General features: G+C 37.4%; 1 protein-coding gene across 4 annotated transcripts in view; it reads left to right on the plus strand.

The window, feature by feature from the left end:
• The window catches only part of TMLHE (trimethyllysine hydroxylase, epsilon), a 117,839-nt gene that overhangs the window by 17,432 nt on the left and 87,859 nt on the right, over positions 1–12,548 (plus strand). Inside the window, exon 2 of one of the 4 annotated variants that reach the window (XM_072818156.1) lies at positions 2,991–3,053. The exons of the other annotated variants lie outside the window; for them this stretch is intronic. The gene's annotated coding sequence lies outside the window, so the exon portion shown is untranslated. The remainder of the gene's footprint in view (positions 1–2,990; positions 3,054–12,548) is intronic. 4 annotated transcript variants of the gene reach the window in all.

The raw sequence follows: 12,548 nt of genomic DNA on the forward strand, positions 1-12,548 counted from the left end.
TCCTCTCACTAGAAGATACACTCCATAAAAGCAGGAATTTTTGTCTGTTTTGTTCACTTATATATCCCAAATGGCTAATACTTCCTGCCACAAAGTTGGCACCCAATAAATATTTTTTAAATGAGTTGATTAATTAATCAGTTAAGAGTGTCAGAAAGTTATCTTCAATGATTAGATTTTTAATCTTAGACCTGAAGAATAAGTAGAAAGAAAAAGAAGAAGAACATGGTCGGCAGAGGAAATGACACATGTAAAGATCCTGAGGTGGTGGGACAAGATAGGGCCAATTATGCAAAGTCTTGAATGCCATCGTAATGATACGACTCAATCCTTTTGCCTGCCCTCAAGGAGCTCTCAGAAAATGGAGAGGGAAAATAATAATTAAACAGGTGATTATTATACTAATAAGAGTATGCACAAAGAACTATGAAAACATTGACTAGGCAGCTATTAACTCTTCTTAGGACGGTTTGGAAGATTTTACAAAGAAGGTGACATTCGAGCTAGGTCTCAGGCTGGAAGAGTGACATGATGAAAGTGTTTTAAGAAGATTAATCTGGCAATAGTATGGAAAATGGATTGGAATATGGATGGGCTAGAGACAAGGAAACCATCTAGTCCATGGCAGTAGTCCAGGTATGAGGTGATGAAGGCATCTATAGGAATGGAAAAAGAAGGACAAATCTGAGAGACATTTGGAAGAAAAAATTGACGGGAGCTAAATGGATTCTTGGCTTTAAGCCTTTCAGGAGGTAATGCTTCTTCCTTAGTAATAACCATGAAAAGATTCAAATTGACCTATTATGTAATTGCCTACTCTGACTAGAATTTCTAGCTATGGCTGTTCTCCAAAAGTTTCTGTTATTGTGATTGATACTTGTTGGACCTTAATTTACATTAAGATGATTTTAGACTCTAAAGGTTGGGAAGCTCTCAAAAACGTAATTTTGACCATGAAACAGCAAATTATTCTATTAAAGGAGAAATGAGGGAAACCATGGGGCTACATAGGAAGTTTTACAGTGAGCTCATAGTTCTTATTTCAAAAGTATAATATATAAAAGATGGAAAAGAAGGATGAATATAACAGGTGGCATATGCCTAAAGGATTAGTATTTGGAAGCATAAGATCCAAAATCACCTCAGGCATTTAGAAATATATATATTTGCAAAGGCAACAAGTACAATATTCTGACTATGTTCTCAGAAAGAGAAAGTATATGTGTCCTGGCATGGGTAAGCTATAATTCAGATGATATCATTACACTACTCTCAATGATCAAAGGAAATAAGGAGAATAGGAGAGGTGCTTTATGACTGGATTTATGTAAATATAATACCACTTTTAACAAAGAAAAAGAAGGAAAACTTTTTAGTCACTAATCAGTAACCTAAATATCTTCTGGGTTAGATCCTAGAACAGGTTTCAAGTAAGTGTGTACTTAGAAAATTACAAAGTTATCAACAAAGACATTTCACACAAACATAATTTTTATTTGTAAAAAATTATGAGAGGTAGTTTATGGAAATGTGGCAGACATAATGTACATTAAATGAATGAATGAAATTTCAGCAAGACTTTAACAAATCTTTTTTTTAAAAGATTTTATTCATTTAATCATCATTTAATCATCACAGAGAGAGGCAGAGACACAGGCAGATGGAGAAGCAGGCCCCCCACAGGGAGCCCAGTGCAGGACTAGATCCCTGGACTGGGATCATGCCCTGAGCCAACCGCTGAGCCATCCAGGCATCCCAACTTTAACAAATCTTTTTTTTAATATTTTATTTATTTATTCATGAAAGACACAGAGAGAGAGAGTGGCAGAGACACAGGCGGAGGGAGAAGCAGGCTTCATGCTGGGAGCCTGATGCGGGACTCAATCCAAGGTCCCCAGGATCACGCCCCGGGCCGAAAGCAGGCACCAAACTGCTGAGCCACCCAGGGATCCCCAACAAACCTTTTATGAAATCTTAATGAACAAGAATTATGAATCTATGTTGATGGGTTAGATAATTAATACAATTATATTACTTAAATTACCTTACTCAAAACTGATTAGCATAGGCAAAAGAAGAGTTTTTGTTGGCCTTCTGCAAAGCCTACCTTTGGCTTGGCCTCAATATTTTTATTGGTTAAGTGGAGATTTACAACAGACATCCTACCATATTTAAAGAAAATATGAAGTTGGAAGAAAAGTAATTCACTGGATTCCCAAAAATATTTGTGGAGCTTTACAAAGTACTAGCAACCATGCTAGATGTTAGAGTGCAAAAATTAATGAGACATAGATAGGTCTTCCTATTAAGGAGCATCCAAGTATTACTAGGAGGAAAGACATAAAAACATATAATTTCATCAAAATGTATGAAGAAGGAAGATAGAGACATAAAGTAAAGGAGGAAGTACGGTAGCTCAGGACCAGGTAATAGAAGATATTATATAACATGATAAAGAAATTGGACTTTACCTTGAAGGCCTTAGGGATCCATTCAAAGGGAATGACACGCCAACAAATCTATTTTTTAGTTCACTCTTCCTACAGCGTGCAAAGTGGTTTGAAGGGACGGCATGTTGTATATGGATAGATGAACTAGAAAAATATCATAGTCTTTGAGTGAGAAATAATGGTGGGTTTTGACTGAGAATGTAGCAAGTAAAGCTACAATGCAGTGGCTCCGGTTTGGGAATGATGTAGGAAGTAAAAGTAATGATTTGATAATTGCCTGTATGGGAGAAATTTTAAAGAGGAGGTATCAAGTTCAAAGCATAGATTTCAGGTTGAACCAGTCATAGAACTGACTGGATGGTACTGGAATTGACTGTGAGGAAGAACACTGAGAGTAGCCAGTTTAGGTATAGTAGATATCAGGATGTCATTAGAAGGTGCTTCGTGAGAACAAGAATATTTGTTTTGTTTTATGTATTGATATATTTCCAGCACTTGTAACAGTGTGTGGCACCTAATACATGTCTGATATATTTGTAGTAGGAGTCCCAGAAGGAGAGGAGAGACGGAATGGTGCAGAAGCAATGTTTGAAGAGACAATGAGTAAGAGTTTTCTAAAAGTAACAAAAGCACTGTATTATTTTGCTATTGCTGCATACCAAATACCAAAAACTTAGTAGATTTAACTAATACCCACTTACTAGTTCACAGTTCTTATTCTTTTTAAAAAATATTTTGCTTATTTATTCATTAAAGAGAGAGGCAGAGACATAGGCAGAGGGAGAAGCAGGCTTCCTGTGGAGAGCCCGATGTAGGACTGGATCCCGGATCTCTGGGGTTACACCCTGAGCCGAAGGCAGACACTCAACCGCTGAGCCACCCAGGCACCCCCACAGTTCTATAGTTCAGAATACCAGACTGGGTTCTTTGATCAGTGTATGAAAGGCTGAAATGAGGGTATTGGCCAAACTGCCTTCCTTTCTGGAGGCTCTAGATAAGATTGCACCCATCCAGCTTTGTTCAGATTGTTGGCTGAATTCAGTTTCACATGGCCTCAGGCCTGAGGTTGCTGTTTCCTCCTTGCATGTCATGTCATTTCCTTGAGACTGCATGCATTACTTTACCTCGTAGTCCCCTCTACCTTCAAAGATAATGGAGACTCCCCTTGACAGCAAATCCCTCTCTGGCTTCAAATCTCTTTCACCAGAAAGAGCCCTGTCCCTTTTAAGGGATTGCTGGTGTAGATCAGACCAGGCGATGATCTTTCTTAAAGTCCATTGTGCCAGATACATTGCCTGATCACTCAAGTGAAATCCCATCATATTCATACTCTAGGGGAAGGGATTATAATTTGGCAAGGGTCACCAGAAGTCATTTTAGGATTATGCCTTTCACAAGCATCAAGGCATAGATTCAAAAAGTGCTGTAACTCAAAGAAGAATAAATACAAAATATACATGTATTTTGTAAAAACTGCTAAAAAATAAAGAAAAAGAAGAAAACATAAAGATACTTGGAGAAAAAAGATGTATTACCTTACAAGAAGCAGCAGTTAGATTGGAGTTGACGTTTCAACAAAAACAACGTAAAGAGAGATGTGTGGGTAGCTCAGTGGTTGAGCATCTGCCTTCACCCCAGGGCATGATCCCAGGGTCCTGGGATCGAGGCCCACATCATGCTCCCTGCAAGGAGCCTGCTTCTGCTTCTGCCTGTGTCTCTGCCACTGTCTGTGTCTCTCATGAATGAATGAATAAATAAATAAATAAATAAATAAATAAATAAATAAATTCTTTTTTTTATTTATTTTTTATTGGTGTTCAATTTACTAACATACAGAATAACCCCCAGTGCCCGTCACCCATTCACTCCCACCCCCCGCCCTTCTCCCCTTCTACCACCCCTAGTTTGTTTCCCAGAGTTAGCAGTCTTTACGTTCTGTCTCCCTTTCTGATATTTCCCACACATTTCTTCTCCCTTCCCTTATATTCCCTTTCACTATTATTTATATTCCCCAAATGAATGAGAACATATAATGTTTGTCCTTCTCCGACTGACTTACTTCACTCAGCATAATACCCTCCAGTTCCATCCACATTGAAGCAAATGGTGGGTATTTGTCATTTCTAATAGCTGAGTAATATTCCATTGTATACATAGACCACATCTTCTTTATCCATTCATCTTTCGTTGGACACCGAGGCTCCTTCCACAGTTTGGCTATCGTGGCCATTGCTGCTATAAACATCGGGGTGCAGGTGTCCCGGCGTTTCATTGCATTTGTATCTTTGGGGTAAATCCCCAACAGTGCAATTGCTGGGTCGTAGGGCAGGTCTATTTTTAACTGTTTGAGGAACCTCCACACAGTTTTCCAGAGTGGCTGCACCAGTTCACATTCCCACCAACAGTGTAAGAGGGTTCCCTTTTCTCCGCATCCTCTCCAACATTTGTTGTTTCCTGCCTTGTTAATTTGCCCCATTCTCGCTGGTGTGAGGTGGGATCTCATTGTGGTTTTGATTTGTATTTCCCTGATGGCAAGTGATGCAGAGCATTTTCTCATATGCATGTTGGCCAGGTCTATGTCTTCCTCTGTGAGATTTCTGTTCATGTCTTTTGCCCATTTCATGATTGGATTGTTTGTTTCTTTGGTGTTGAGTTTAATAAGTTCTTTATAGATCTTGGAAACTAGCCCTTTATCTGATATGTCATTTGCAAATATCTTCTCCCATCCTGTAGGTTGTCTTTTAGTTTTGTTGACTGTATCCTTTGCTGTGCAAAAGCTTCTTATCTTGATGAAGTCCCAATAGTTCATTTTTGCTTTTGTTTCTTTTGCCTTCGTGGATGTATCTTGCAAGAAGTTACTGTGGCCGAGTTCAAAAAGGGTGTTGCCTGTGTTCTTCTCTAGGATTTTGATGGAATCTTGTCTCACATTTAGATCTTTCATCCATCTTGAGTTTATCTTTGTGTCTGGTGCAAGAGAGTGGTCTAGTTTCATTCTTCTGCATGTGGATGTCCAATTTTCCCAGCACCATTTATTGAAGAGACTGTCTTTCTTCCAATGGATAGTCTTTCCTCCTTTATCGAATATTAGTTGACCATAAAGTTGAGGGTCCACTTCTGGATTCTCTATTCTGTTCCACTGATCTACGTGTCTGTTTTTGTGCCAGTACCACACTGTCTTGATGACCACAGCTTTGTAGTACAACCTGAAATCTGGCATTGGGATGCCCCCAGATATGGTTTTCTTTTTTAAAAATTCCCCTGGCTATTCGGGGTCTTTTCTGATTCCACACAAATCTTAAAATAATTTGTTCTAACTCTCTGAAGAAAGTCCATGGTATTTTGATAGGGATTGCATTAAACGTGTATATTGCCCTGGGTAACATTGACATTTTCACAATATTAATTCTGCCAATCCATGAGCATGGAATATTTTTCCATCTCTTTGTGTCTTCCTCAATTTCTTTCAGAAGTATTCTATAGTTTTTAGGGTATAGATCCTTTACCTCTTTGGTTAGGTTTATTCCTAGGTATCTTATGCTTTTGGGTGCAATTGTAAATGGGATTGACTCCTTAATTTCTCTTTCTTCAGTCTCATTGTTAGTGTATAGAAATACCACTGATTTCTGGGCATTGATTTTGTATCCTGCCATGCTACCGAATTGCTGTATGAGCTCTAGCAATCTTGGGGTGGAGGCTTTTGGGTTTTCTATGTAGAGTATCATGTCATCGGTGAAGAGGGAGAGTTTGACTTCTTCTTTGCCAATTTGAATGCCTTTAATGTCTTTTTGTTGTCTGATTGCTGAGGCTAGGACTTCCAGTACTATGTTGAACAGCAGTGGTGAGAGTGGACATCCCTGTCTTGTTCCTCATCTTAGGGGAAAGGCTCCCAGTGCTTCCCCATTGAGAATGATATTTGCTGTGGCCTTTTCATAGATGGCTTTTAAGATGTCGAGGAATGTTCCCTCTATCCCTACACTCTGAAGAGTTTTGATCAGAAATGGATGCTGTATTTTGTCAAATGCTTTCTCTGCATCTAATGAGAGGATCCTATGGTTCTTGGTTTTTCTCTTGCTGATATGATGAATCACATTGATTGTTTTACGGGTGTTGAATCAGCCTTGTGTCCCAGGGATAAATCCTACTTGGTCATGGTGAATAATTTTCTTAATGTACTGTTGGATCCTATTGGCCAGTATCTTGTTGAGAATTTTTGCATCCATGTTCATCAGGGATATTGGTCTGTAATTCTCCTTTTTGGTGGGGTCTTTGTCTGGTTTTGGAATTAAGGTGATGCTGGCCTCATAGAACGAGTTTGGAAGTACTCCATCTCTTTCTATCTTTCCAAACAGCTTTAGGAGAATAGGTATGGTTTCTTCTTTAAACGTTTGATAAAATGCCCCTGGGAAGCCATCTGGCCCTGGACTCTTGTGTCTTGGGAGGTTTTTGATGACTGCTTCAATTTCCTCCCTGGTTATTGGCCTGTTAAAGTTTTCTATTTCTTCCTGTTCCAGTTTTGGTAGTTTGTGGCTTTCCAGGAATGCGTCCATTTCTCCTAGATTGCCTAATTTATTGGCGTATAGCTGTTCATAATATGTTTTTAAAATCGTTTGTATTTCCTTGGTGTTGGTAGTGATCTCTCCTTTCTCATTCATGATTTTATTAATTTGAGTCTTCTCTCTCTTCTTTTTAATAAGGCTGGCTAATGGTTTATCTATCTTATTAATTCTTTCAAAGAACCAACTCCTGGTTCTGTTGATCTGTTCCACAGTTCTTCTGGTCTCGATTTCGTTGAGTTCTGCTCGAATCTTTATTAACTCCCTTCTTCTCTTGGGTGTAGGATCTGTCTGCTGTTTTTTCTCTAGCTCCTTTATGTGTAAGGTTAGCTTTTGTATTTGAGTTCTTTCCAGTTTTTGAATGGATGCTTGTATTGCGATGTATTTCCCCCTTAGGACTGCTTTTGCTGCATCCCAAAGATTTTGGATGGTTGTATCTTCATTCTCATTAGTTTCCATGAATCTTTTTAATTCTTCCTTAATTTCCTGGTTGACCCTTTCATCTTTTAGCAGGATGGTCCTTAACCTCCACGTGTTTGAGGTCCTTCCAAACTTCTTGTTGTGATTTAGTTCTAATTTCAAGGCATTATGGTCTGAGAATATGCAGGGGACGATCCCAATCTTTTGGTATCGGTTCAAACCCGATTTGTGACCCAATATGTGGTCTATTCTGGAGAAAGTTCCATGTGCACTTGAGAAGAATGTGTATTCAGTTGAGTTTGGATGTAAAGTTCTGTAGATATCTGTGAAATCCATCTGGTCCAGTGTATCATTTAAAGCTCTCGTTTCTTTGGAGATGTTGTGCTTAGAAGACCTATTGAGTATAGAAAGAGCTAGATTGAAGTCACCAAGTATAAGTGTATTATTATCTAAGTATTTCTTCACTTTGGTTAATAATTGATTTATATATTTGGCAGCTCCCACATTCGGGGCATATATATTGAGGATTGTTAAGTCCTCTTGTTGATTAGATCCTTTAAGTATGATATAGTGTACCTCTTCATCTCTCACTACAGTCTTTGGGGTAAATTTTAGTTTATCTGATATAAGGATGGCTACCCCTGCTTTCTTTTGAGGACCATTCGAATGGTAAATGGTTCTCCAACCTTTTTTTTTCAGGCTGTAGGTGTCCTTCTGTCTAAAATGAGTCTCTTGTAGACAGCAAATAGATGGGTCCTGCTTTTTTTATCCAGTCTGAAACCCTGCGCCTTTTGATGGGGTCATTAAGCCCATTCACATTCAGAGTTACTATTGAAAGATATGATTTTAGTGTCATCATGATATAAATAAATAAATAAATTCTTTTTAAAAAACCATGAAGATAGTATAATGGTATCTTCAAAATGATGGAGGAGGTAACTGCCAAATTTAATATCCAGTAAAAATAGCCTTCAAATATTAAAGAAAAAGAGGTTTTTTTAGATGGTCAAAAACTTAGGGAATCTGCTGCTAAACTCCAAAGGAAATATTAATGATATTAATGATCTTCAAGCAGAAGGAAAACAATCCCAAATGAAAGCTTGGAGTTATCTGATGGAATGCAGTATAATGGAGAGGTTAAATATGTAGATAGATCTGAATGTCCATTGATCACGTAAAACAAAAATAGTAATGTCATGTCATTTGGGATATGTGTGTTTTGATTAAAATACACAACAGTAGTTGTGGAAGGAGTAGAAATAGAGTTAATATAAGTTTTCTAATTTGTATTATAATTTAATAAATCAAAGATACACATTGTAAGCCCTACAATAACTCCTTTTTAAAAACCAGTAAAAGAATGTATAATTATCAAGTAAACAAAGGAGGAAATGGAGAAATAGACACTACGTAATCATTGCAAAACAAAGCAAGAAAAAAAAGTAGCAATATGGGCAAGACAAATAGAAAGCAAATACTGATACGATAGAATTAAACTCAAGTATAGGGTAGCCCGGGTGGCTCAGTGGTTTAGCACCACCTTCAGTCCAGGGTGTGATCCTGGAGACCCAGGATCGAGTCCCGCGTCAGGCTTCCTGCATGGAGCCTGTTTCTCCCTCTGCCTGTGTCGCTGCCTCTCTCTCTCTGTCTCTGTCTCTCTCTTGTGAATAAATAAATAAAATCTTTAAAAAAATAAACTCAAGTATATCAACAATTATGTTAAATGTAAATGAACTGAACACAGTAATCAAATGACAAAGATTATTAAGCTGTTTAAAAAACAAAATAGGGGATCCCTGGGTGGCGCAGCGGTTTAGCGCCTGCCTTTGGCCCAGGGCGCGATCCTGGAGACCCGGGATCGAATCCCACGTCGGGCTCCCGGTGCATGGAGCCTGCTTCTCCCTCTGCCTATGTCTCTGCCTCTCTCTCTCTCTCTGTGACTATCATAAATAAATAAAAATTTAAAAAAAAAAAAAATAAAATAAAAAACAAAATATAAAAAAAATATAACTGCTATTTATAAAAAACACAAGTTAAATGTAAAAATATAGGACAACTGAAAGTAAAAGGGTGAAAGAAATATACAACGCAAATACTATCCAAAAGACAACAGATAGGTACATTAATAGATATATTAATTATATTATAATTATATTAATTATATTATTAACACTACATTAATTATATTATTAATATATATATTAATGACATACAAAGTTGACTTTTTCTAGCACAAAAGGGGTACAGGTACCCCCTTTTCAGGGATTGCCTTTTCAAGGGTCTTTCCATGGTCACCTGGGATCCCATTCAGTGGTAGTTTGATCCGAAACCACTCTCAACAACCAGCTCTACTTAGATGTATCTTGATTTCCTCATCACATGTTAACTCTGTTGAGGATTCGAACCATTCTGATAAACTATATGTGTGAAAGTACCCATAGCCAGATTACATGGTAATAGGATCCCTGTGTTGCCTAAATCCAAAGTTTGAACTAATATGGAAATCTCAGGCTCTGAAGTCAGTAGAGAAATGCTCAAAGTGTAGGAATCTTTACTAGACAGAGATATATTTTGTCATATCCTTTTTATGCATGCAAAATAATAGATGATACTCTGGGCCATAAGGTAGGTCTCAAACAGTTACAATTATACTGTTTTGTTTGTTTGTTTGTCTTTGTTTGGCCACAATGAAATAAACTTACAAAATAATAATGAGAAAACTAGAAAAATCTCCCTACAATATGTTGTAGACTTTTATGTAACCTGTAGGTCAAATTATTTTATTTTATTTTATTTTATTTTATTTTATTTTATTTTATTTTATTTATTTTATTTTATTTTTTTGTAGGTCAAATTTTAAAAGTCACAGTGTAAATTAGAAAATATCTTAAGGATGCCTGGGTGGCTCAGCAGTTGAGCACCTGCCCCTGGCTCAGGGCGTGATCCGCGGTCTCAGGATCGAGTCCCACGTCAGGCTCCCTGCCTGGAGCCTGCTTCTCCCTCTGCCTAGGTCTCTGCCTTTTTCTGTGTCTTTTATGAATAAATAAATAAAATCTTTAAAAAAAGAAAATATATTAAACTAACTGAAGAATGGAAATATTGGATATCAAAATTCATGGCAGGAAGGATTTTTAGAGCAGTCAAGAGGTTAAAATACTCTGTATGATTATATAATGATGGGTACATGTCATTATGCATTTGTCCAAACCCATAAAATGTAGAATACCAAGAGTGAATCCTAATGTTAACTGTGCACTTTGGGTGATAAAGATGTGTCAATGTAGGTTCATCAGTTGTGACAAATGTAGCACTCTGATGGGGGATGTTGATAAGCAGCCTATGCATGTGTAGGGAAAGGGGTGGTATGAGAAATCTCTGTATCTTTCCCTCAATTTTACTGTGAATAGACTTCTCTAAAGAAATAAAATCTTAATTAAAAAAGTGTTTACTGGGCAAAAGATCTGAACAGATACTTGGCTTAAAGAAGATATACAGATGGCAATTAAGACTATGAAAAGATACACAATATCATATATAATTAGGGAATGCAAATTAAAATAAGGTATCATGCACAACTATTAGAATGGCTAAATTTTTATTTTTATTTTTTTAAGATTTTATTTATTTATTCATGAGAGACACAGAGACAGAAAGAGAGGCAGAGACACAGGCAGAGGGAGAAGCAGGCTCCATGCAGGGAGCCTGACGTGGGACTGGATCCCGCTTCTCCAGGATCACGCCCTGGGCTGACAGCGGCGCTAAACCGCTGAACCACCAGGGCTGCCCCTGGCTATATTTTTAGAAATGACAATACCAAGTTACAGCAAGGAGAGGGAAAACGTTCTGATTCATTGCTATTGGAATGCAAAATAGTCCAGCTACTTTGGATGACAGTTATGGAGTTTCTTATCATGTTAAATATAACATGTGTTAATATGTTAATAATGTTGAATTTAAACATAAATATAACACATGCTAAATCTATAGCATGTGATCCACTAATAACAGTCTTAAATATTTATGTGCAAGTGATCTGAAAACTATCAAATGCAAAAATGTATTTTTGTATGTGTGTGTATAGAAGGTTTGGAGACTTAAACTGTGTGATCTGGAAGTTGGTCCTCCAAACTGTTGATTGTTGATGACGTTTCTTGAAGCAATGGGAACGACAAATATTGAGGAAAGGAGGCTTTCACTTTTTATTTTATATATTTCTGTGTTATTTTGATTTTTCTTTACTTTTTTCATTTTACACATGTGCAAATCTCATTTTGTAAGTAAATACAAAACAATGATACAGTTCTACAAATAACACAGATCACGTGAAATCCTCCTGGTTTTACCAGACATAATTACGTGCTTTCTCCTTTGCACTTTTTCAGTGAGTTTAAAGATATCATAAGTAGTAGTAGCTATCACCCTTTGTCGGTCTTTGTTCCCCACTACATTGTGAGCTTCTTGAACGGTGCCTGGAATTGCAGACTTATTTATGTTTATTTTCCCAGTACTTAAGAAAGTACCTGTTATAGACATGCTCACTAATATTTATTGGGTGAAATAATGAAGAAAGGAATAAATATACTTACTGAAAGGTTTGTAAGGGGGGAGTTTTGGGGGGGGAGTAGTTCAAATAAAGGAGAAGAGTATTTGATTAAGAATTGAGTGTTAGACCAGGGGTTGGAAAAATTGTACTTTGAAGTACCAAATAGCAAATATTATAGACTTTGCAGGCCACTTATGGTCTTGGCCTCATATTCTTTTTTATTTTTGTTTACAACCCTGTAAAATGTAATATCCATTCTTAGCCTGTGGACCATATAGAAATAGGCATGGGCCATAATTTACTAGCCTCTGTTTTAGATAATACCTATATGTAGGAAGTTGGGAAGTAGATAGTGGAAAACATAAATGTGACCCAGATATCGCAGAGGCCTCTCTATGCTCTGCTCCTTACCTGCACCCATTAAATCTCAATAAACTTGACTTTAGCTCTTGATTTCCTAGCCTATTATTTTGGAACCCTCCCCAAATCATCAGCATATTCTGTTACATCTCTCGCTATGGCCTTTGCATATATGATTGGTGTCATCTCACATCAACATGAAATTCAGTCCCTTTAGTGTCT

This window comes from Canis lupus, chromosome X (assembly GCF_048164855.1).
Source record: "Canis lupus baileyi chromosome X, mCanLup2.hap1, whole genome shotgun sequence".
Classification (NCBI taxonomy): Eukaryota; Metazoa; Chordata; class Mammalia; order Carnivora; family Canidae; genus Canis; species Canis lupus.